The sequence below is a fragment of the Pipistrellus hanaki genome (assembly GCF_964339955.1).
Source record: "Pipistrellus hanaki genome assembly, chromosome: 4".
Lineage (NCBI taxonomy): Eukaryota > Metazoa > Chordata > Mammalia > Chiroptera > Vespertilionidae > Pipistrellus > Pipistrellus hanaki.
In genome coordinates, this window is record NC_140506.1 from 40,472,977 (window position 1) to 40,495,460 (window position 22,484).

The 22,484-nt window shown below is 43.0% G+C and overlaps 1 protein-coding gene across 5 annotated transcripts in view; it reads left to right on the plus strand.

Moving 5' to 3' along the window:
• Window positions 1-11,812: 11,812 nt before the first annotated feature.
• The window catches only part of VCAN (versican), a 102,778-nt gene continuing 92,106 nt past the window's right edge, over window positions 11,813-22,484 (plus strand). Inside the window, exons 1-2 of one of the 5 annotated variants that reach the window (XM_084882176.1) lie at window positions 11,813-11,897; window positions 12,203-12,464. The gene's annotated coding sequence lies outside the window, so the exon portion shown is untranslated. Of the gene's footprint in view, window positions 11,898-11,926; window positions 12,465-22,484 lie in introns of those variants that run through there. The other 4 variants (XM_084882178.1, XM_084882175.1, XM_084882177.1 and 1 more) reach the window with 4 other exon arrangements.

The following is a 22,484-nucleotide window of genomic DNA, read 5'->3' on the forward strand; positions in this document are numbered from 1 at the left end:
AATAAACTACTTTTCTAAATCGCACTTTCTCTTTATGTAAGAACACTTGAAATGCAAACATTTTAATGTTCATGTTTCCAATAAGGAGTCCTATTCTTATGAAATCACTGTCTTACTTTTGTTGGAAATTTTTCTCTATGCTTTTTAGTACTGTATAAACAGAGATTTCTTAGCTATCTTTTAAAATAATCCCTGGTTTTATTTTTATAGATTATTGACCCAGTTTGTAAACATTGCATTGGCTTTGGAGAAACCTCCAAAGACAGTTTTTCTTTATTCTTTTCTTAAAGGCCAGAATTTCCTGAAGATTCTGAAGCTTCAGATCATGTTTGTTTTGACTACCTCTGGGACTGATAGGAGTCTGAGAACATGGGCAAAGTTATTACAAAAAGTCCTACTGAGCCGATTTCAAGAACATTTCTATCTGTGAGGGCTCAAACCCAAGGCTGATGCTATCCGGTTGTATTACTTTGAAGCATGGTTGGGGGGAGGAGGGGTGTAGAGGAAGGTAAAAAGAAGCTTTTAATTGAACAAGCAATGGAACAAAACAGCAATTGATTCTTCTGTGTTCATTAGCAAGACTGCATGAGGTATAAGACACATTATCAAAATCAAAATAAAATGTCCCCAGAACAGTGTTTATCAGAACGTCCAGGATGGTAAGGATTGGCAGAGCACTTAACTAAGTCTGAGGCCACTTGAGTGTGATAAGTAGTTTTGCCACAAACTCCCCTCCCCTCCCCTCTTGGTTTTGTTTTTAAGAGAGTGGAGGCTGGGCAGTCCATGTTCTGTTCAGCTTCAGCTTAGCAAAGAGAGAGGGGGAAAGTGGCCCCTTCCCCAAATAGCAACAACACCCTGGGAAGTTACAGCGTATCTACTCTTTGGAAAATCAAAAGCAACCTTTTCTTGAAGGGTGATTGATCCTCAGCCTCAAGAATTTTTAAAACGTTCAATATCTGACTATTTAGTCAGGGACACTGGCCTCTTTCCCCTTCAGTCGCCAAATAAAGAAATGACAACAGCCGAAACCGGTTTGGCTCAGTGGATAGAGCGTCGGCCTGTGGCCTGAAGAGTCCCAGGTTGGATTCCGGTCAAGGGCATGTACCTTGGTTGCAGGCACATCTCCAGTGGGGGGTGTGCAGAAGGTGGCTGATTGATGTTTCTCTCTCATTGATGTTTCTAACTCTCTATCCCACTCCCTTCCTCTCTGTAAAAAATCAATAAAATATAAAAAAGAAAAAGAAAAAAGAAATGACAACAGCCAACACAATTGCTGTCTGGTGTGAATGCATCAAAATGATACCTATTCTTTTCTTCAGATGGACAAAATATACATTTTTTTGGTATGCCACAGAAATTTAGTAATTAGTTTATGTGTGCCAGAAGAAAAAGGGTTGGGAATCGCTGGCCTAGAGTGCATTATGCTTTGTACCAGATGATATCTCAGGTCTGACCGTAAGAAAAACATTCATCACACTAAATCCACACTGTTATGCTCTCCTAAGACGTATCTGAGCTTGTGTGCTGTAATCTGGCTCTTGTTTTCTGAACCTCAGCCCCTTTCTCTCACCTCTTCCAAAACACGTGGCAATAGATGACTGTATACAAGACTAATACGGTACAGTGTACAGGGAAGGAGCCGTGGGAATCGATCAGATCCTGGTCAACATTGGTGGCTATTATTTCTATTATTGTCATTATGTTTATGCTCTCATAATAATATTTGGTGAAGGAAAGAGAAGTTTAAAACAAGCACCTTTGAGATTGTAGCATCTTTTGGATAAATGCTTCCTGGAAGCAAAATGTTTTGGTCTCCATAACGGAGAGATCATTTCAAGATTAGATTTGTCTCCAAAACAGAAGTTAGAAATCAATGGCCAGCCTTGCGCATTTACTTTGTCAAATGAGAACATCCTTTGAAAAAACCTAATGGTGGTTGTCCTATTCAATTTAAAAAACGTCTGCTGGCTGCAAACTTTTTGAATGTAACTTTACCCAGCATTTTAACTTGAAATTGTTCCAAAATCATTATTTCAAGATGGCCCCAGCACTGCCCCATGTCAGCCACCAGGAGCCATGGGTGCCCAGCACCCCCAGGGGTCTTCCCCACAGGCCACAGGTGGCCTCACTTCTAGCTCTCAGAGGGGGGTGGAGGCCATCTCTGCCTTGCAAATGCAAAGCAAATTTTTAAGCAATAAGGGAGCAGTTGAAAGCCCTCTACTAATTACAACTTGTGGTGTAGTAGATAGAACAGTTTATGTTTATGGTAATACAGCACTAGTTATGGGTAGGACAACATCTGAATCAATAAAGAATACTTGCTGTTAAGACTATTCCATTTCCTATGGAACATACATGCACAAGGGGAAAAAAATGACTTTTCAAGGAAGGGAAAAACTGATGTGAATTAAACTATGAATCCCAGGTCGTTTTTAAAAAGAATCTGATAGGTCTGTGGAGGTACAATTCAATTTTGCAATGGTTAGTATCATGCACATATGTTTTAGAACAACTAGCAGATAATAATAGAATGTTGTTATGATTTACTTAAATACAAAATTTTGACACTATTTTTATTAAGGCTGCAGAGTTGATATGATATATCCTACTGATAAAAATGATACTTTGTACTTGTTTCCTTATTGAAAATTAAATATTTCAATTATTACTTAACTGCATCTCCCAGCAATTTTAAGTGCAGAAAATCAAATTGGACTCTTAAAGTAAATGAATTCCAAAATACCGAATGTCTTACATAAGCTACATTTGAATCCTATATATAATTTTCTTTTATAAAAAATTCTCATCAGTGAGGTCAAAATTGGACCTCCCAAACGGAGTTACTGTATACCTATTTCCATCCTCAAACCACACATTTGGTTCACAAATCAAGTAATTATGAGTACAAAGGGATGTTGGGAAGTGCAATCACTTCACTGGGACGTGTAAGGAAAATATGGATGCTCAATTTCCATCTTAATGCATGCAAATGATAGACCCACACACAGGCTTATAACTGCCCCTGTGCAGGGCCTGGCACTTGGCTATTGGATTTAAGGAGACAGTGTATCCTGTTCCTTTGTATCCAATTCCATTTTTCTTTAAATTTATCACTTTTAAGTAAGTAAATATTCTAGTACTTAACATATTTTTACCTTTGCCTAAGAAGGTTGATGTACTACTGTATTTCATATTATACTGAAACTGGCAAATTATCTGTTTTTGACTCTATAATCCTTATAGGGCTTTGGATCTACCAAACCTCCTTGAGAGTTCTTGTCCTCATCTAGGAAATGGGACTGTTTTCAGGGCTGCCATGTACAGTACAGAGGTTGTGCTATACAAGGCAGAGGTTGTGTGCACTGTAAAATGTGAAAGATGCTTGCATAATTGTACATGGCAACTCAGTGGTATAGGTTACCCCCAAACCCTAATAAAGGTTCTGGGTCAGGCTCTGCTTTCATACCTCTTCTGGCCCCTGACTGTCCCTGGCCCTTCTGCATATGGCCCGACATGGCATGCTGTGCATCTATTGTATTTCTAGGGATCTGTGAATCCCTAGATGATGATCATTTCCATGTCTGCTGTCTTACCACTCCTGATTAAAACAAATCCTGGGTATATTTTTAACATAGGGAGCAACTAGAAGTATCTGTCAGAGGACCTATTAATATTTTCCACATATACTACACAGGGATAGTTCAAGGACTAAGTAAACTAGAGATTACTAATTTTGTGACTTAATATATATTAACTTTGAAAATACTAATGTTCTACCCCAATGTAAAGACAGTTATGCAACCCAAGAGTAGACCTTTAATATGATAATTTCAAACCTTAATGTCCCTTGTGTCCTGTAGTTGGAATTAACATCCCTCACCACAAACTTTTATTCTAATTTAGGAAACTGTAAAAGAAATGGCTGGGGTTGAGGTGTGAAAGGTGAAATCTGATCCGAATGGTTGGTGGATTCTCCAACTTTTAGATACTTGCCACGGAGTCTCCTTTCCTCATTTTGAGTGTTAGTGGGGAAGACAATGATCAAAATTTCTGCCACAGATTATTGAAATTTTACTTGGATAAAATTTAGGAAATAATTCCTAATCATTATCAAGTTCCTGGCTGTTCCTCTGGTGTGAGTACTGTGAAATCTGCTCCCCACTTCTTTCCCCTCCAAAATGCAACAGTCTTAGGCCACCATAGGTATTGTTTTCTATCTTATTTGCAGCCTCATGTGGCAGTTTCACATTGTTTTTAGATTCAGAATACATTGTCTCAAGGTATCAAATTCTCTGGAGCCTACTGATGGAGGCTGGGCAGGGTCAGCAGAGCTGTTGTTCCAGACCCCTTAGGCAAATGCTACCACTGTTGCCACTGGGATGCTGGAGGTGTGGATCCCTCCACCAAAGGGGAAAGTTGACTTTCTTGGCCCCATAATGGGGGCTCCAGCGTAGTCAGGGCTGCTGGTGGCATGTGGTGAGGTCAGATGGCTCAAGGGAGGGAGCTGGGAAGTAAGGGGGCTTCTTGCCCGTCTGCCACAGTTTGGTCTCAGCCTTCCTTGTTTCTTCAGAAATTCCCATGTACCAGTCCCCTTCCTTTCTTGAACTCCTCCTGTCATTGCTTCTTCCCCTCCCTAAGCCTCTGGGAGAACACTTTGGCCTCCTGAGAGCTCATAAGGGTGTTTACTGATAGGAAATAAAAAAGAAGAAAAGGAAAGAGTAGATAAAGGCTACAAAATCAACATACAATTGCTTGCCATCAGCCTACCCTTCAAACATTTAAATATGTGGGGACAATCTTAGGATCCTTCCGGTGGAATTCAGCCCAAAGACCATTTTTGTTTGGCCTATTTGATGTTTTAAGAGTTGGAAGCACTGAACCAACAGTCCCACCTCATCGGTGGCTGGAACTAAGTAGCAGTGGGCTCTCTTGCTTATCACACTCCTCACCATTCTCTATTGTTAATTCTTTGCCTGTTTCACTCTTTATGGTATCCTCATGACCTTGGTAATGCAGTTGAGTTTGCCACATTTTTTGAAGCAGAAAGTATGTTGTATTCCTATTTCTACTTCTACTTCTAGTCTCTATTGATATTCTCAGGACACAGAAAACACTTGACAGATGTAGGCATTCCATTTCTGTTCAACACGTACTTCAGCACCTTGCCTGGACCAGCCTGGGCTAAGGAACCGCAGGCATCATCACGGAGCTTCCACCAGCCTTTCTGTTCTTTAATTTCCATAAATTTAAGGTTCCTTTATGATTCTCAGGACAAGAGTTTTCAAGCCTCATTTGGCTGGTTCTTTCTAGGAGTGGACGTGTATGTGAGGGAGTCAAACCAGATCTGTGTGGGAGAAGAGGCACTGAGATTCAGGCTGAGGACCCTGCTGAAGGGCAGTCCTGGGTGTGGGGCTGGGAAGATGCCCTGGGAAGTGGGGAAGAGCCCCCGAACAGGTTCACACTCCTCCCTGATATGCTAGGATTTGCCACCTCATCTTGTCTCAACTAAGGTAGGAAACCTGTTGTAGCCAGTCCCACAATCCTCGTCAGCCTTGATGGTGACTACAAGATTGGGAATATGGCATATGTGATGATGCCCCACTTGTATTTTCTTCAATTTCTTTCTATGGTGTCTATCCGTTCTCAGTGCATAGATCTTTCACTTTCTTGGTTAAACTTATCCCTAAGAATTGTACTGTTTCACTGCTACTGTAAATGGGATTGCCTTCTTTAGTTCTTTTTTTAGATAGTTGTTATTGTATAAAAATGCAAATAATTTTTGTATGTTGATTTTGTAGCCTGAACCAGCACTAAATTTATCAGGTTGAACCATTTTTTCATGAAGTCTTTAGGATTTTCTTTCTATAAAATCATGTCATCAGCAATCAAAGACAATTTTTCTTTCTTTCTGATATAAACATCTTTTATTTCCCTTTTCTTCCCAAATTGCACTGGCCAGGACTTTTAATATTATCAAGAGTGGGCACCTTTGTCTTGTTTCTGATCTTTTTGGATAATCCTTCAACCTTTCACCATTGAGTATGATTTTAGCTCTGGGCTTGTCATATATGGCCTTTTTAATGTGTTGAGAATAGAATGGTGATTGTCAGGGGCTGAAGATGTGGGGGAAATAAGGAGATGCTGATCAAAGGGTACAAAGTTTCAGTTATAAGATGAGTAAGCTCCAGAGACCCTAACAAACAGCATGGTGACTATGGTTAACAATACCGTATTATATACTTGAAAGCAAATCTGAGAGCAGAGCTTTAATGTTCTCACCAAAACAACAACAAAAAGGTAATTGTGTGAGGCAAGGATGTCGTAAACAACTTATATTGTGGTAAACATTTCACAATATATATATGTATTAAATTATCACATTTACACTGTAAACTTACACAATGTCACATGTTAATTATATATCAATAAAAATGGGGTGGGGATACATATGGGAGGGAGGAGGAAGCTACCACCAAAGAGAAAAAATAGACAAAAAAGCCTCAAAGGTGTCACAAACAGGGCCTAGGAAGGGCCATTATCCATTGACAACTGCAGTTTTGAGAGGAGTCAGTAAATTCAATACCATGTTTTAATCAATTTGTTTCAGCTTTATGATGACTAGGAATAATAATAATTTCAGCACGTTCTTCTTTCCTCTTGTCTTCTAATGGGCACATCTGATCCTCAGGCCCAGCAGACAGAGACCCTGGCGTCCTTGGAATGATCAGTGTCTCTGACCTCTCCTTGTTGGGATGAAATTTAATGCTCTCCTTCCATCATTCAACTTTGGTTTGATTTATCAATTCTGGAAGACTTCTGGAAACTTAAACTGAACCCTGAGTATGTCATCTAAGCAAACATTTCTATTAGGGGAAAAGAAGAAACCCAGTTTCATCATATACAACATGATTAATGCTTGGGATTTAACATTGGTAGGATATGTACGTGAAAGAGATTTCCCAGTAAAGAAAGATTCACTGAGCAACCATTCTCCCTCATCCATTTATAGTCAGTGGCATGTTTGTAAAAGATGGTTGACTAGACCAACCAATGGACGCAACACAAAATATGTTTTCCCTCTAAATTCATTAGTCGCTATGTAGATAAATCATAACCTTGGTTACTCTAAAAAGTTAATTTTTCTATAGAGATTATAAACTCCTTTAGGACAGGAGTATTTTACCTGTTGAATAATGCCTTCATACCTAAGGTCTAAACAGGGCATGTAGAAGGTACTCAATAAATATTGGATTGAACAAAGAAAATATAATAAAATTGAGTGCAGTCTGTTTGTGGTATTTGCTGAGTCATATTTCTCTCTCTCTCTCTTTTTTTTTTTTTTTGAGTTATAACAAATATTTGATCTCCTTTGAGTCATAGGGTTAAAATGTGATCACTCATATGTTGTGGCAAGAGCAGAAAGTCTCTAATGTTCAACTAGTCCTGCAATTCCTTTTACTGATGAAATAAAAGGAAGCGCCCGTGTGTTGGTTCTACGCCCTGTTTGGATTCCCATATTAGAGCTCTCCAAACATGCTTCTCACTATTTAGAACTTCCTTGCTTCCTGTCTTGACTTCCACTTTTGCTCTCCAGAGAAACTAATGATGCCACCGTGGCCCTTTCTTGCAGCCTCCATAGTGCTTTCATTAAGCTTCTTGTCCCTGGGTCCCATTGTCCTCTGATTAAATAAATGGAGTCTGGTACTCACTGAAAATAAACAGCAACTGCGAAAGTTTTGCCTCCTAAGAAAGTCTCGGCATTGTTCTGCCCTGCCACACAGATTCCAAGATCTCTGCCGCTTCCTTGTGTTCTGAAAACAGATTCTTCATTTTGTCACGGTTCAGCCAAATGATTTATAAAACATGACCTATATTGTTCAGGCGATGGGGAGGAGGAAAAAAGGAGTTTGAGAAAGTGACTAAGAAGTGGAGTAAGGCTGATTCACTTTAGTGGGGCTGCTTTATTTACGCCTTGGTCTTTTCCTTATAAAAATGATGGCGTTTTTGATACTGTGCTCCAGGCAGCCTCCCAGGGGTGAGTGCAGATGTGCTGGGCCATTTGGCTGCCCCGTGGACAGAATCAGAGAGCCTCTTTCTCCCTAATGAAGTCATCTCACAGCAGCCCAGCCTTTTTCCCATCACTCCATGTTGGAACTTGGCTTTGGCTTGCATAGTTCTGCCGTGATGTAGATGGTCTTCCAGTTAAGTCCTGGAGAAATCTGCCCAACCATGAACAAGACATTTGCAGCAGAGAAGGGAGAGGGGAGGGGGAATCTTTTTATATTGAAAGAAACATTTTACTGTAACATTTTGATTTGGGGGTTGGGGAGCAAAGGCTTCATATCTGATTTCTGGGAAAGAAATCAATTTTTTTGTGTGTGTGGCTTTCAAGGATATTTGCCTGTGTTTAATTTCTCTAAGTGATTTATATACTTCAGGCGAGAGTGTAATCATGAGATTGTCACCATGCTTTGCCTCTTGAGGGGTTTCTTTTAATTTTTAAAGAAGACAACAAAAACCTTACATTACTTCTGCACTTTCTCAAAAACCAAAGGAGATTTAAAATGTTGGATAAAATATCTGTCTCTAATATGTAAATTAAAAAATACATGTTTTTTTTTTGTTTGTTTTGGTTTTTTTTTTAATGAAGCAATCTTAGAGGGTTGGCTTCCTCTTTCTAGGGTCTTTGGAGTTCATTAAAGGTGCATTTTTAACCGGTCACATTCTTTCCCCATCCAGAGAGGATGTTTGCTTGTACCTAGGACCAGCCAGATCAGGGACTTGAAATGTGAACTCCGCTGTCTGAATGCGGATGAGACTGAAACCTTGTCATCCCTAGTGCAGCAACAGATAATACCGTGTCTCAGAACACTTCACCTGATCAATAAAAAAGGAGAAGACTGACATGCGATCCCAAAGGCCCTCAGGTGGAGCTTTAGACGGAGATAATGAAATTCCCTGGAGACAAACCTGCCAACTACACCTCCCTTCTTCACGTCCCTGGCTGGCTGCCACCGACCGCAGCCAAGTTCCTGAAGACAAGATCAAGGCAAGGAAGCAAGCAAGGCACATACTTTCTGGCTTCTGGTTTCTTGTCGCCACCAGCACCAAGAGTGAAGATCTTGCTTTATCTACACCTAGACTGTGGAGTTTACATAGGGAACGTCCCCAGTACAAGGACAGGATATAAAGGGAGTACACAGGATATAAAGGGGCTATTTGAATTACTGTTTGATTCCGACTTGGGTATAGTAGGCAACCACAGTTTTGGTTAAAAACAAACAATATATGTTCCCATTCAAAAATGTTTGATGATTTTTCAGACATGGGGCAATCAGAAATAACTCTTCTCTTATTCTCTTTAGTTGATAAAAAAGAAGATGGGAAAAAGGGAGGGAAGAAGGAAAGGAGAGAGAGAGAGAGAGAGAGAGAGAGAGAGAGAGAGAGAGAGAGAGAGAGAGAGAGAGAGAGAGAGAGAACGCGCGCTCAAGGACAGTTACACAGAAATAATACAGCTGTAGTCTCTATTCTGAATGTACCTAGTATTCCCTCCTTTTTATTTTTTCACTATTATAGGTAGCTAGAGGTAAAAATATGCCTTAGAGAAAGAAATCAGATATTCAGGGATGTCATTCCACTGCAGTTATAAAACAGCCTGAAGAAGTGTCTGGTTTCCTAAATAATAATGTAACAAGTCAGAGCAAGGGCAGGTAGCATAAAGCTTTTCAACAAGATCCATGTTCTGACTATTTAAGTCTGAGAAAATGTCTTTGTCCTGTAGAACTACTTGGTCAATAGTTGTAATGTCTATGGAAGGACATTATGGAGATCCATAAATGTTGGATGACTATAGAAACATATTTGGCAAGATAAAGGAAAGTATCTCAGGATGTAAGGAGTATCTGACCCATAATTTTTCATCATGTTCCATCATAAACAGTTGACATTATTTATAATGAATGTTAACTATTAATGTTTTCCTGAAAATGGATATAATCTGCTATTAGTTGCTGGTTTCTACTGTTGATCTCCTTTGTAGAAATGTTTTATTTAACTCTATTATGAAGGGAGAGCAGGGAACCAGAGAGAAAATGAGCTTTTCAGGTTGACAGATCTACCATTTAGAAAGTGGCCTTGGGCAAGAAATGTAACTCTTTGGAACTTGATTAAGTTTACTCAAATTTAAGAATGAGAATGATGCATACCTTGAAGTGTTTCAGAGAAAGTTCTACGCTGATTCTGGTATATAAATTTCAGTAACAATTCTTTTACTTCATTTTTCTCCCTTTCTGAGCAAAGTCATCTTGATTATGACATTGATATGAGGAGCACTGAAAAGATCACTGGACCAGGAGTCAGTCAGGATTTACATTCTGGTTCCAGCTCTGCCGTTAAACATGTGACTTGAGGAAAGTCACATTCTGGGCCTTGGTTTGCTTATCTGTTAAATGTTAAGATTGAAGTCCAATTCTGTGGTATAACTGTTATTCTAAATATTTAATGAAATAGAATTTCAATGTTAGGAATGGTGGTGTAATAACCATAAGAATAAATCATTCTGGAAACAAATTGATTTCTATGCTCTATAATTAATAGTCATGTTATTCACTGATAAAGAAATGAAACATGTCCATTTTGAAGATTGAAACCTACCTTTTATTACTTAAAAACTGTAATGCAGGACACATACAACTTGCAAAAGAAACTCATAAAAGAAATATCATAATTGTGCACTGGACAAGTACCTTGGTTACTACAAGTTTTAAAATATGAACTTCAGCCAACCTACTCGGAGAATTGAGCGTGAAAAAAAGATCTTCTTCAAACATCACTGTTGTGAGGTATTGTGTTTGATATAAATTTCTAAGTAGAGACCAGAGAGAATTAGGAAGATCTTCCCTATCTGTGCAGAAAGAAGTATTTGCTATCCTTTCAGTAATCTCAGAGTTAAACTGATGTGCACCTAGGACTCAGTTTGTTTCCATTGTATATGGGCATACTTGACTTCAAAGAAAAGGAAAAGACAAAGTCCCTCTTTTTCTAAGGGGCAGAATCCTTTGTGTCAACTGGTTGACCCTTTGCTCTCTAGGATCCTGTTGGAACTCTTTTGTAACACAATGCGGACCACTCTTCCCTGTGTTGGTGCTATTTACCTAGTTGGGTGGGCCTGGCTGAAAACAAAAATCACACCCATATGAATGATTATGGTTTCTGATCACAAGGAAGGTGATTGATATGATATACCCAAGGAGTCCCCGTCACTCAGAAAAATTATTAAATACTCTCCCTTGAGGGACACTTTGAAAGAGGGAGGGAGAGAAGAAGGAAGAACGCAGACTCTAGACATAGATAGGTTTGAGTCCCAGGAAGAGGATCTGTTGGAATCCAAGGCGAGGATTTCCTGTTCAGCCCCTTTACTGCCCAGGGTCTTTGTAGATTGCACAACGCCGCCGGGGTGTTCCCATTGGGCAGGTCCCGCGGAAGGCAGCGGGCCATTCTTCTGCTCTCCCTCCACGTTCCAGAAGGATCCCCTTTCTGCGTGTCAGGCTGGCAGGAGCCGAGAGCCTGACACTCCCCTCAGGTGGGACGGGGAGGCTCGGGGGCTGCGCAAACACGCTGCAGCCAAGTTCTCTGCTGATTTTCCAAGAGTTTCCTTTGCTCCCAAGAGCTGACGGCACTCAATGGTCTAGTGCTGGCCTGCCCCACCGGAGCCCGGGGCTCGTCCCCCGCTACCCCAGAGCTGGCAGCGCGGGGGCGGGGACGTGGGGGTGGGGACGGGGCGGGAGGGCAGCGGGTTCCTTGCGCACGGCCAGCGCGATGGTACTTGGTGAGTCGCTGAATGGGGAGCGCTGCTGTCCCCTAGCCGATTGGTACTGGTCTGGAAGAAACGCCGAGAGGTGGGAGTGCCTGGGGAGGGAGGGAGGCAGGCGGTCCCTGCAGCGGGCGCGGGGAGCTGCCTTTCCGCCCCTCCGCTGCTTTCCCAGCCTGGGCTCCTCGCAGTGGCTGGAGCAGCGGAGCCATCAGGAGCCTGTGCATGAGCCCTCCTCCTCTCCCTCCTCCTCCTCCTCCTCCTCCTCCTCCTCCTCCTCCTCCTCCTCCTCCTCCTCCTCCTCCTCCTCCTCCTCGCGGAGTCTCCTCCTCGGCGCTGACGGTACAGTGATAGGATGACGAAGGGTGTCACAACCCGCATTTGAACTTGCAGGCGAGCTTCCCCAAAGCCTTTCTGGGGAGGAACTCCAGGCGGGGCCGGGCGAAACAGCCGCGAACATTAAGCGCCGTCAGGCGCTGGGACTTGGATCCGTGGTCAACCCCGCAACCTCCCGCATCGTCCGGCACCGTCCCGCGCCTCCGCACCCTTCCCCGGCCACCGCGCTTCCTATGTGACCCGCCCGGGCGCGCCGAGCCCGTCCGCGCAGCGCTGCGGGGAATCGCAGCCCACAAACTGCACTAAGCCGCCTCTCAAGGTAATCACGTTTCTTTTGTTCCCCTTAAAAAGAAAGAAAGAAAGAAAGAAAAAAAAACTTATGGAAAGCAAGCGTAGAAAAAAACAGATACATGGCCATGGGTAGAAAGCTTTAAGGAAGGCGAAGAGAAGAACTAGGTGTGGGACGACGTTCAGAAAATCTATGCACTTTGAACAATGCAGGTAACTTTCAGAGGGACTCCTGCAGAGAGTGCGGAGGGACCTGGGTGCTGGAAAAGATGCAGACAAAAGAAGCCCGAGGTGGGGTGGGGGAAGAAGTACGAACGGATTTGGGGGGAGGGAGGGAGGAGAATTGTGGAGAACCCCGAGAAAAGTCGTTGGGTCTTAAGCTGGAGAGGACAGAGGGGACCCTGGTGCATCTTGATCTTTTTTTTTTTTTTTTTTTTTTTTTTTTTAAATTAACCTGCGGAGGCAAAAGTTTGAATGGGGACTCCTAGACTTGCCCACATCCAAGTCCCCGGAGCCGCTTCGGTGCCGGCCACCTGGTTGCCAGCCCAGGGTGTGCGGTCCTTCCCTTGCGTTCCTGGAAAGCTGCTCCCGGCAGCTCCTGTCAGGGGGACCCCGTGCCCCAGCAGCCCGGGACCTGTGTGCGGACCTGATCGCCCTCAGCCCGCAGGCAGTCTGGAGGAGGTCCGGCCGGGGGAGGTCCCGGGCCCGGGGGCTGCGTCTCCTTGGTAACTGGGGGGCTGTCAAGGCGCTCCCCGGTGCCTCCGGGTCCTTTTGTCCTGCGCGCGGTGCGCAGCGCCCGGCCGCGAAGGAGCCGGGGATGGGGGTGGGGTTGTGGGGGCGCCGCGGAGGTCTGCGAGACAGGCGCCTGGTTGGGAAAAGCTCTCCCTGAACCAGCGGGGATGGGATGTGCGGGGATGTTATCTCCCTGAGAGCCAAGCGGAGGCTGCCGCTCCCGTCTCAGCGCGCAAACCTGCGCTCCGAGCGCTCCGCAGACAAAGGTGGCGCGGGGCGGGGGGACTCGAATCTGGAGCCTCCCGGACCAGCCCTCTCGCCCGCCCGGGCGACGGCTGGCCTCCTTTTGCTTCCACCTCCCCACCCCCTCCCAGCTCGCGGCCCTAAAGTTGAGCAACTTTGCTGGCGGGTCCCGCGGCCGCGGAGAGAGCGAGCGCCGGGAGCCCCCGCGGGACGCCCCGGGCTGAGCGTCCCGCCGCCCGCGGACGAGGGGACATCAGGGCTGTGCCCGGCTCGCTGTCTGTGTCCCTGGGCGTGGAGTGGTCAGCGTGTGCGGCAGAGGACAACGAGGGAGGAAAATAGTGTGAGAGCCTACACTCTCTGCTCTGGGATCCAGCCGCGCCGCAGCCAGTCCGGCTGGTCCCGGGGAGATGCTGCGGGAGGGAGGACGGAGGGACGCGGAGCCTGGGAGCGGTCCCGCCCGGCGAGCGCTCACAGGCGGAAAGACAAGTCCCTGGGCTCATCTTTGTCTCTCCCTCCGTCTCCATCTTCTCTGCCTCTCTTCCCCTCTCCCAGCCTCTGCCGCTTCGTCTCTCTCTCTCTCCCTCTGCGTCCCCTCCCCCAAGGCTGACGAATGAATGACTGGGGTGAACCCCCTGCCTCCAGTGCCCGCCGAGGCCGGCCCGGAGGGAGGAGCTAGGAGCGAGGGGGGCGGCGAGCTAGGGACTCGCCGAACCCAGACGTCTAGGAATAGGGGGCTTTGTGGCGGGTGTGGGCGCCCCCTGATGGAGAAATCCAGCAAAGTGGAGGGGAAAAAAAGCGAGTTTTCTCTTCTTCCTACCCCCCCACCCACCCAGGGGAAGGAGCGGATGGAGGACGCTATCCTCCTCTCCAGTCGTTAAGTTCTGCGACATAAATCTTAGGGTTTGAAGGACCTTGACTCTGCGAGCCCCGAAGTGCCTTTTTCCGAGTTCGTTAGGCGAGTCTGGAGCTGAGCTCAGGATCCAGGTTTCAGGGGGATGAGGGCTGATGTTCAGTTTGGGCCCTAGAGCTTTAAGGAAGGTAACACAGAATGCCTTCCTTTTGGGAATTTTACCAAGTCCCATGACCATTTGAACCCAATGCCAGGACCCTGCCCCAGGACATTGCAACAGAAGGGTCCCTCATCCAAAGTCTAAACCTCCTCGGCTTCAGGGCCTCCATGGAAGTCGGAGATGTGGAAAGAGGGAGCCAAAGGGGAAAAAAGAGAAAGGAAGGGGATAGTGGAGCGAGGGGAAGGAGGCAGGACCGGCGATGGGGCTGAGGCACACCAACAGCTGGGAGCAGACGGGCAAGGTCTCTAAGTTTTGGGCTGAATTTCAGGTCTCTTGTTAAAATAGTTTTGTTTTAAATCTCACGAGCGACCAGAAACGCCTGCTGGGTGGGACAGGAGGGGAGGAACTAGCCCCTTATAGTATCAGGGTTTGGGGTGGTCCCCGACGGGGAGTTCCCTCTCCGCCGCCACGTGGGCTGGGGCTGCAGCGGCGGCCGGAGGCGGGTGTGACTGCTCGGGCTCGGAGACAGCGGTTCTGTGAACCGGCGCTCAGCTCAGCCCGGAGGCGGGCGGGGCGCCTCCCAAGTCCCCGCCCACAGACCCAGGGGCGGGGCTTTGGGGATAGGGGCGGGGCTTTGGGGGTTGGGGGCGGGGCTTGGCGGAGCTGGAGAGGCGGGGCCGGCTATGCGGTGGGAGCTCCGCGTGTGCACCCCCAGCCCCGTGTGCTGGCTGCTCTGCTGTAGGCAACCGGCTCCTGTCCAGACGGCGCTGAACACTCTTATTGAAAGACTGGCTTGTGTTTTTTTTTTTTTTTGTGTGTGTGTGTGTGTGTTTTTTTTTCCTGGTTCTTTGGAGCGGTAGGAGTTTTTGCTTTGTGACTGGGAAGAAGCAAAGACCTACTCCAAGCACACTCTTTTGTATTGGGCAGAAAAAATGAGACTCCTGAATGCAGTACGTCTGGGGTCGTTTTAAAGACCACTTTCTGTTGTTGTTACAAGGATAATCACGGTCTACTGTCATGCAGAGCTCGTCTGGAATAACAAGCAATTGCCATTTTTGACAGAACTTAGAGAATGTCATGAACGCAGATCCTTTGGGACTGAGTGGGTGTAGGGGCGCTCTAGGAGCATCAGGGGCCTTATCGTGGGCCCGTCCCATAGAGGGAGCTGAGCGCATATTTATGAAATGACTGAACTGGTGACTTGAGGGGATGTGGCGCAGATGAGAGACACTGCCACTTGGAGCTGTATGTGAATCTCTCCTATTTCTTTGCAGGGTTTTAGTGGTCTCTTCAATCTCATATGCTGGCATCTAATTAACCCTCTTTCTCTTTTTGACTCCTAAAAGCCGTGACGTAGATTATGTCAAGTGCTGCTTGGCAATGATGCCAAATCTATCCTGCAGATATTCATATAAAGTGTATGGTGAGTTTAATATAAAAATAGGAAGGCACCCACGGAAGCCACAATTAGTTTTCGGAGATAAGATCTGTTCCCAGTTTGGGCAGTGTGTAACTTGGGATGTCAGCATATCAGGCAGAAGGCATCAGACACTGACTTCTAGTTCTGAGGTCTGAGTAAAGAAAGGAATATTTTACAATTGCATATGCCTGTCTTGGCTAATTAATATTGCAAAGGGTTCCAGTGGATTCCAAAGTGATTGAGCAATCACTTCCTCCAGCAGGAAGTCCACAGTCCTTAATCTTCTTTGTGGGTGGTGGGAAGAGGGATGGAGAATCAAGATAATCCTTAAGAATTTATGTAAAAATTCAAAGTTATTGTTTTTTCTTGGTAGATTTAAAAGAAATAAAAAGCTATTCCTACATTTCTGGCTTTTAAAAAAATGAAGTTTGAAAAGAGCCCTCCTGGATTTACATATGTTTACAGAAATAGATTTCTTTAACTTTACGCTTACAAAATGGAGGGGAATGCTTCTAATATCCTAAGATATCTGTATCTGCATCCTTGTAAATTCTGTTTGGAAAAGCTTCTAATATCCTAAGATATCTATATCTGCATCCTTGTAAATTCTGTTTGGAAAAGACCTAAATTAAGGCGGAATATAATTGATATTAAAGACAGTGATTGCTTTCTCTTTCCTCACATTTTATGCTTAAGTACTTCATGGTTAATGATTGGTTACTAATCGAGCATCAGAGCCTTTGAGAACACAAAGATCAGCTAAGGCTGTCTCCCAACAGTTGTAAAACTAAGCTCTCCTTTCCTAGTGGGGTTTACACATGTTTATTGACCTTCTTCATGGGCAAACATACCTAGACACTGTAGTTAAAATAAGATTTTACCCTGTGACTGAGCAGAACTTTTCAAGACACATGGTTCATTTGAGGGAAAGAATGAATGACTGTAGTAGGCTATTATTTCACCACCCACCTAGAGAAACCAGTTTGAACTCACAAACCCTCATTGTTGGGGGTTACCAGCTCTGGTCTAAGAAAACATGCTGGTTGTTGCATAGGTCTGTACTTTACCAGAAAACACAAAGCCCATACTCTCTCTGGTTTGGAATCAGAACAAGGAGATGTAGAGATTAATGAGTTGGCTGCGCTCCACTTCAATGAGTGAATTTTTGTCAGTTTCCTCTGGTAGCCTAGACTTGGTAAATTACATATATATGCATATGTTCTCCAGGATATATATTTTTTTACTTTGCTAAGTTCTTATCACTGAATATGCCAGTAGTGGTTAAATTTCAGTGGTTAGTGAAAATTACCTTTGTTTAATATGTTTGTCAATTATGTTTCCTGAAATTCCTCTGGACAGCTCATATATATACAGAATATATATATATCTTCTACATGATTCTCTTAAGAATTTTAAGAGGTCCTTATGTCTATAAAAATGAGATTATATCACTTATGATAAATACATATAATATGTAAGTTATAATCTTTTTATTATTAAATCACTGAGTTGATAAAACCTGTGGTTTTATCTGGTTTTCTCAGCCTACTGGGATGACCACTGGGCTGAGAAAACCAGATTAAGACACACTTTCTAGACCTTTAGTGTCAGAATCAATTAAATGAATATACAGCTATAAACATTAAAGGGATGAATACCTGTGGGAAGGCTTTTGCAAATGGAAAACTATAAAAATAAGTGGTGTTACTATAGTATATATGGGGGATTCAGATTGATCTGATTGTATAACTTCAATAATGACAGTATTTCATAAATCATGTTTTTCCTACTAAATATATAAAATGAGTTAGATAGAGGTATATTGTTTTAAGAACTGTCAAGTTTCATTGAACAGAAGACAGAGTCCAGAAATACACTGAAATGACATGAAAATTAAGTGGAAAACGATTATTCAATAAATGGCCTGGGGACAATTGATCAGTTCATTCAAAGTCAGAGTCAATTTCTACCTCATTTCTTATCCTATATAATAAAAGAGTAATATGCAAATTGACTATCACTCCAACACACAAGATGGCTGTCCCCATGTGGTCAAAGATGGCTGCCTCCATGTGGACACAAGATGGGAACCACAAGATGGCCAGCAAGGGAGGACAGTTGGGAGGGACCAGGCCTGCAAGGGAGGGCAGTTGGGGGCAATCAAGCCTGCAGGAGAGGGCAGTTAGGGGTGACTAGGCCTAAATGGGCAGTCAGACATCCTTGAGGGGTCCCAGATTGGAGAGGGTGCAGGTTGGGCTGGGACACACACACACACACACACACACACACACACACACCCATGCACCCATTTTGTGCACCGGGCCTCTAGTCTTAAAATAAAGTTAAAATGGATCAAATATGAAACGTGGGGAATTACATTTAAAGAAAAGAACCAGAGGAAATCGTGGGATATTTAAAATTATAAACTAGGAGTAGATAAACCTGTTCTAAGCAAAAGATGAAACCCAGAAGCAATTCTAAAAAAATTGATAAGTCTGACTAAATAATAAATTTTATTTACACTAAAACAAATAGCACATTTGGAAACTATCTGTAACATAAAGGCAAATATATATGGGCAATTGGAAGAAATAGAAATATGCATAAATGTTTTTTAATTATGAGAAATTGCTCAGCTTCATTCATAATTAAAGAAATAGCAATTAAAACAATAATGATCTACTATACCATTTTTCATCAATCAGAGCAATAAAAATAAAAAGTTAGATGGAAGTTTGTGTTGACCAGGTTGTGGGACAATTGGATCTTATATACTACTATGGCAATGTAAATAGATTTATCTTTTTAGAAAATAATTTGGTAATAGCTATCAAATTTTGAAAAAAATGCCTATAACCTTTGATCCAGCAATTCCTCTCCTAGATATTGTCATATAGATACTGGAACAAATGTCACAACGATAACCTTTGCAGTACCTTTTCTAATAACAAAAAGTTTTAAGGTGTTTAAGGCAGTGTTTTTCAACCTTTTTTGGGCAAAGGCACACTTGTTTTATGAAAAAAATCACGAGGCACACCACCATTAGAAAATGTTAAAAAATTTAACTCTGTGCCTTTATTGACTATATATAAAGTAATTCTCTTGAATAGGAATCAAATAAACACAAAGAAAGTATTTTATAATTACTTTATTATGAAATATTAAGTAAACAAAATAGTGAAAAATTATAAAATTCTTGTCTTGTCTGCACCTACGGCACACCAGGCAACATCTCGCGGCACACTAGTGTGCTGCGGAACAGCGGTTGAAAAACGCTGGTTTAAGGGATCATCATAGAATTGGTGAAACAAAAGATGCTACATTTATCTAATGAAATGCTATGTAGCTAAAAATAACAGAAAGACTATATTTGCTGACTTGGAGCATTCTCCAAGATATGTTGAATATTACGTAAAGAAAGTAATATACCGCCAAAACCGGTTTGGCTCAGTGGTAGAGCCTTGGTTTGAGGACTGAAGGGCCCCAGGTTTGATTCTGGTCAAGAGCATGTACCTTGGTTGCGGGCACATCCCCGGTAGGGGGTGTGCAAGAGGCAGCTGGTCGATGTTTCTCTCTCATCAACGTTTCTAGCTCTCTATCTCTCTCCCTTCCTCCTCTCTGTAAAATATCAATAAAATATATTTTTTTTAAAAAGAAAGAAAGTAATATACCAAAAAGTGTATGTAAACCAACACCAAAGACTGCTCTCCTGGAGCTTATATTATGGTGTGGAGAAAAAAGCAATTTCCAAATACATAACCTAAAATGTTGATAAAGGGCAATGATGAAACTTGAGCATGGGAAATGGAATAGAAAGTGCTGTCTGTTTTCCATAGACTGATAAAAAAAAAAGTTCTCCAGTCAGAGAACAGAGCAGCACTTAGGGGCAAGCAGTGACATGACAAAGCTTAGCCAAGTCCAGGTTTAGGAGTCCAGTCACAGGTTAGTGAATTTACTCCAGTGAAGTAAATTCATGCGAGTTCATGTTTAAACCATGAGCGATTTCTCTCTGTATTACAACAACTCCTCCTGCAAGAAAGCACCCAGGATCAATGTAATAGCCAATGCTCATTACATCCACTTTGTGGCTGAAGTGTCCTAGACAGTTGGTTGTCTGAGGTAACTAATTCAAAGACTGGAAGACAAAACCACTATCTGTGTCCTCAAGTCACCCTTTGCTCAGTGGGGCTTCCCCAGGATCAAGGGAGAATACTAAAAGTCTGTTTGCTAGAACTTTGGCTCTCTCTTTCTCTGAGGCAGCCCATTCCTGGAGTGACCTTTTTTCACTGCAGTCATTTCTCATGGATAGGAGTCTGGTTGACCTTGTCTCTTGTGTCTCCCAGGCAATTAAACAGCCACAGTCAGCTGTGTCTTGATTGTTCAAAGACTTTCTCCTCTTCTCATTGACTTTACTGGAGTAGAATGCTAAATATAAGCACTGGTTCCCGTATCTCCCAGGCCTTTCTATGTAGACAGACTCGTTATCACTACTAGATTACGCTTACAAGCCTGACAGGAAGAGCAGAGAAATAGAAATGGTGGTTTGAGTGGTGCTGGAAGAAAAAAAAAAAAAAAAAAAAAAAAAAAGAGGCTTTATAAGTTTCTCAATTAGCAGGATCAAACAGAAGGGAAATAGTGTGCCTTAATAACCATGCTCTTGGACATAGCCTTAAGAAAGTTAGAGAAATGAATGAACACCCATGGTCTGAGACAACTAACTATCTCAGTAAACCACTCTGAGATATTTACTAAAGAGATAATGACCATCCTTTAGGCCATGGGGCTGTAAATGTGGGTAGTAGAAATGGACGAGAAGCCAAATGGGGTCAGTGATAATCTTGGGCACACAGAGCCCAGGTGGGAGGCTGCTGATTGCTTAAAGCTAATGATTGGCCAGCTGGAAGATGATCTGAATTAAAAGAAGAAAAAAAAAGTCAGAAATGTGAGACTTCGTATGAAAATTCAAAGTTTTACATGTTGGCAACTTATTTAAACATTATTTTACAAATGTAGTTAAAATGTGACCAATGTGTCTCTCCCTTATATTTTCAGTGCACTAGTTTCATTCCTTATCTTTGTCTTAGGGGCAATTTTAAGGCAAGTGGTGAGTATACTTTTTATTTTAAGGACTAGAGGCCTGATGTACAAGATTTATGCAAGAATGGGCCTTCCTTCCCCTGGCTGCTGGCACTGTCTTCCCTCTGGCGAGAGCCCCCTTTTTGCCTTAGCTCTGGCCCAGAGCCACCTTTCCACCTTCTCACACTGCCCAGAGGCCCAGAGAGGCTGGGGCGCTACAGAACACTCAGAGCCTGTGTATGCCATCTTTGTTGGGTTAATTTTATACCCACTCCTGATTGGCTGGTGGACGTCGTGATGGTATGGTCAATTTGCATATATCTCTTTTATTTGTGTAGATGAAGTATGATACATGGAGTTAGACTTTGAGTATCTGTCTTGGAATAGATTAGGATGCAGAAGATCTATTCCTGGGGCAGGATCACATCTCTTCTCTGGGTTTCTTATGAGATCCAATTGTATAGATATTGACAAACATCAGATATTATTGAGTCATGGTAAATATTCAAATATTAATTAGCCTACTTGCCCATATTCATAAGGGATTGTTGGCACTTTGCTGCTTAAAAGTGTGTTTCTGAATAGAATATGGAAGCATTAATTATGCATTTGGTTGATGTATGAATCTCCTTCAGGGGCCTACTCTAGAACTGGCACTGTGGAAATATTGTGGGGATTGGTAAATTGAATATGGTACTAGCTCTACCTGCCAGAGTGAGGTCTACAAAGGGGATAAAACATGTTTCCAAGTGCTGATTCAAAGCACATAGGACAATTTATTGTAAGCATAGAATTGCACACATCTCCTATAGTAGTAACCCAGGTTATAATAATCAAATCTAATAGCTTCAAATACTTTTCTTATTATTAGTAATATGAAACCAAGGAAAGAACACCTGTAGAAAGACTGAATTAGTAATTTCAATAATATTGAGTACTGAGTACACTGTGTATCACTCCCCTATCAGCCTGATTGATGCCTATCTGCTCCCCTGACAGCCTGATTGCCTCTAACTGCCCTCCCCTGCAGACCTGGTCACCCCCAACTGCCCTCCCTTGCAGGCCTGATCACCCCCACTACTTCCCCTTGCAGGCCTGGTCCCTCCCAACTACCCTTCCCTGCTGGTCATCTTGTGGTGGCCATCTTGTGTCCACATGGGAGCAGCTATCTTTGACCACATGGGGCAGCCATCTTGTGTGTTGGAGTGACAGTCAATCTGCATATTACTATTTTATTAGATAGGATTTAAAATTTCATTTTTATGGAAACTTTAACTATAGAGAATGTGAAACTGTTATCTTTATTTTTACCTGAAATATTGTAATGGCACTGAGATATAAATGTATACTTTCTGTTTGCTGTGGTATCTTATAATAATTCCATAAATGAAGAAATTAAATTTCTCAGTTAGTGTTAGACACTGTTTATTAGCATATCCCAGCAATTATATGCAAAATTGTAAATTTAATTGTCAAGGTAACTTTAAAATTATCAACTGTTGATTGTAATTTGTCAAATGGTCTATAGATGAAAAATACACATGTAATGTATTAGGTTAAAAATGTTCTT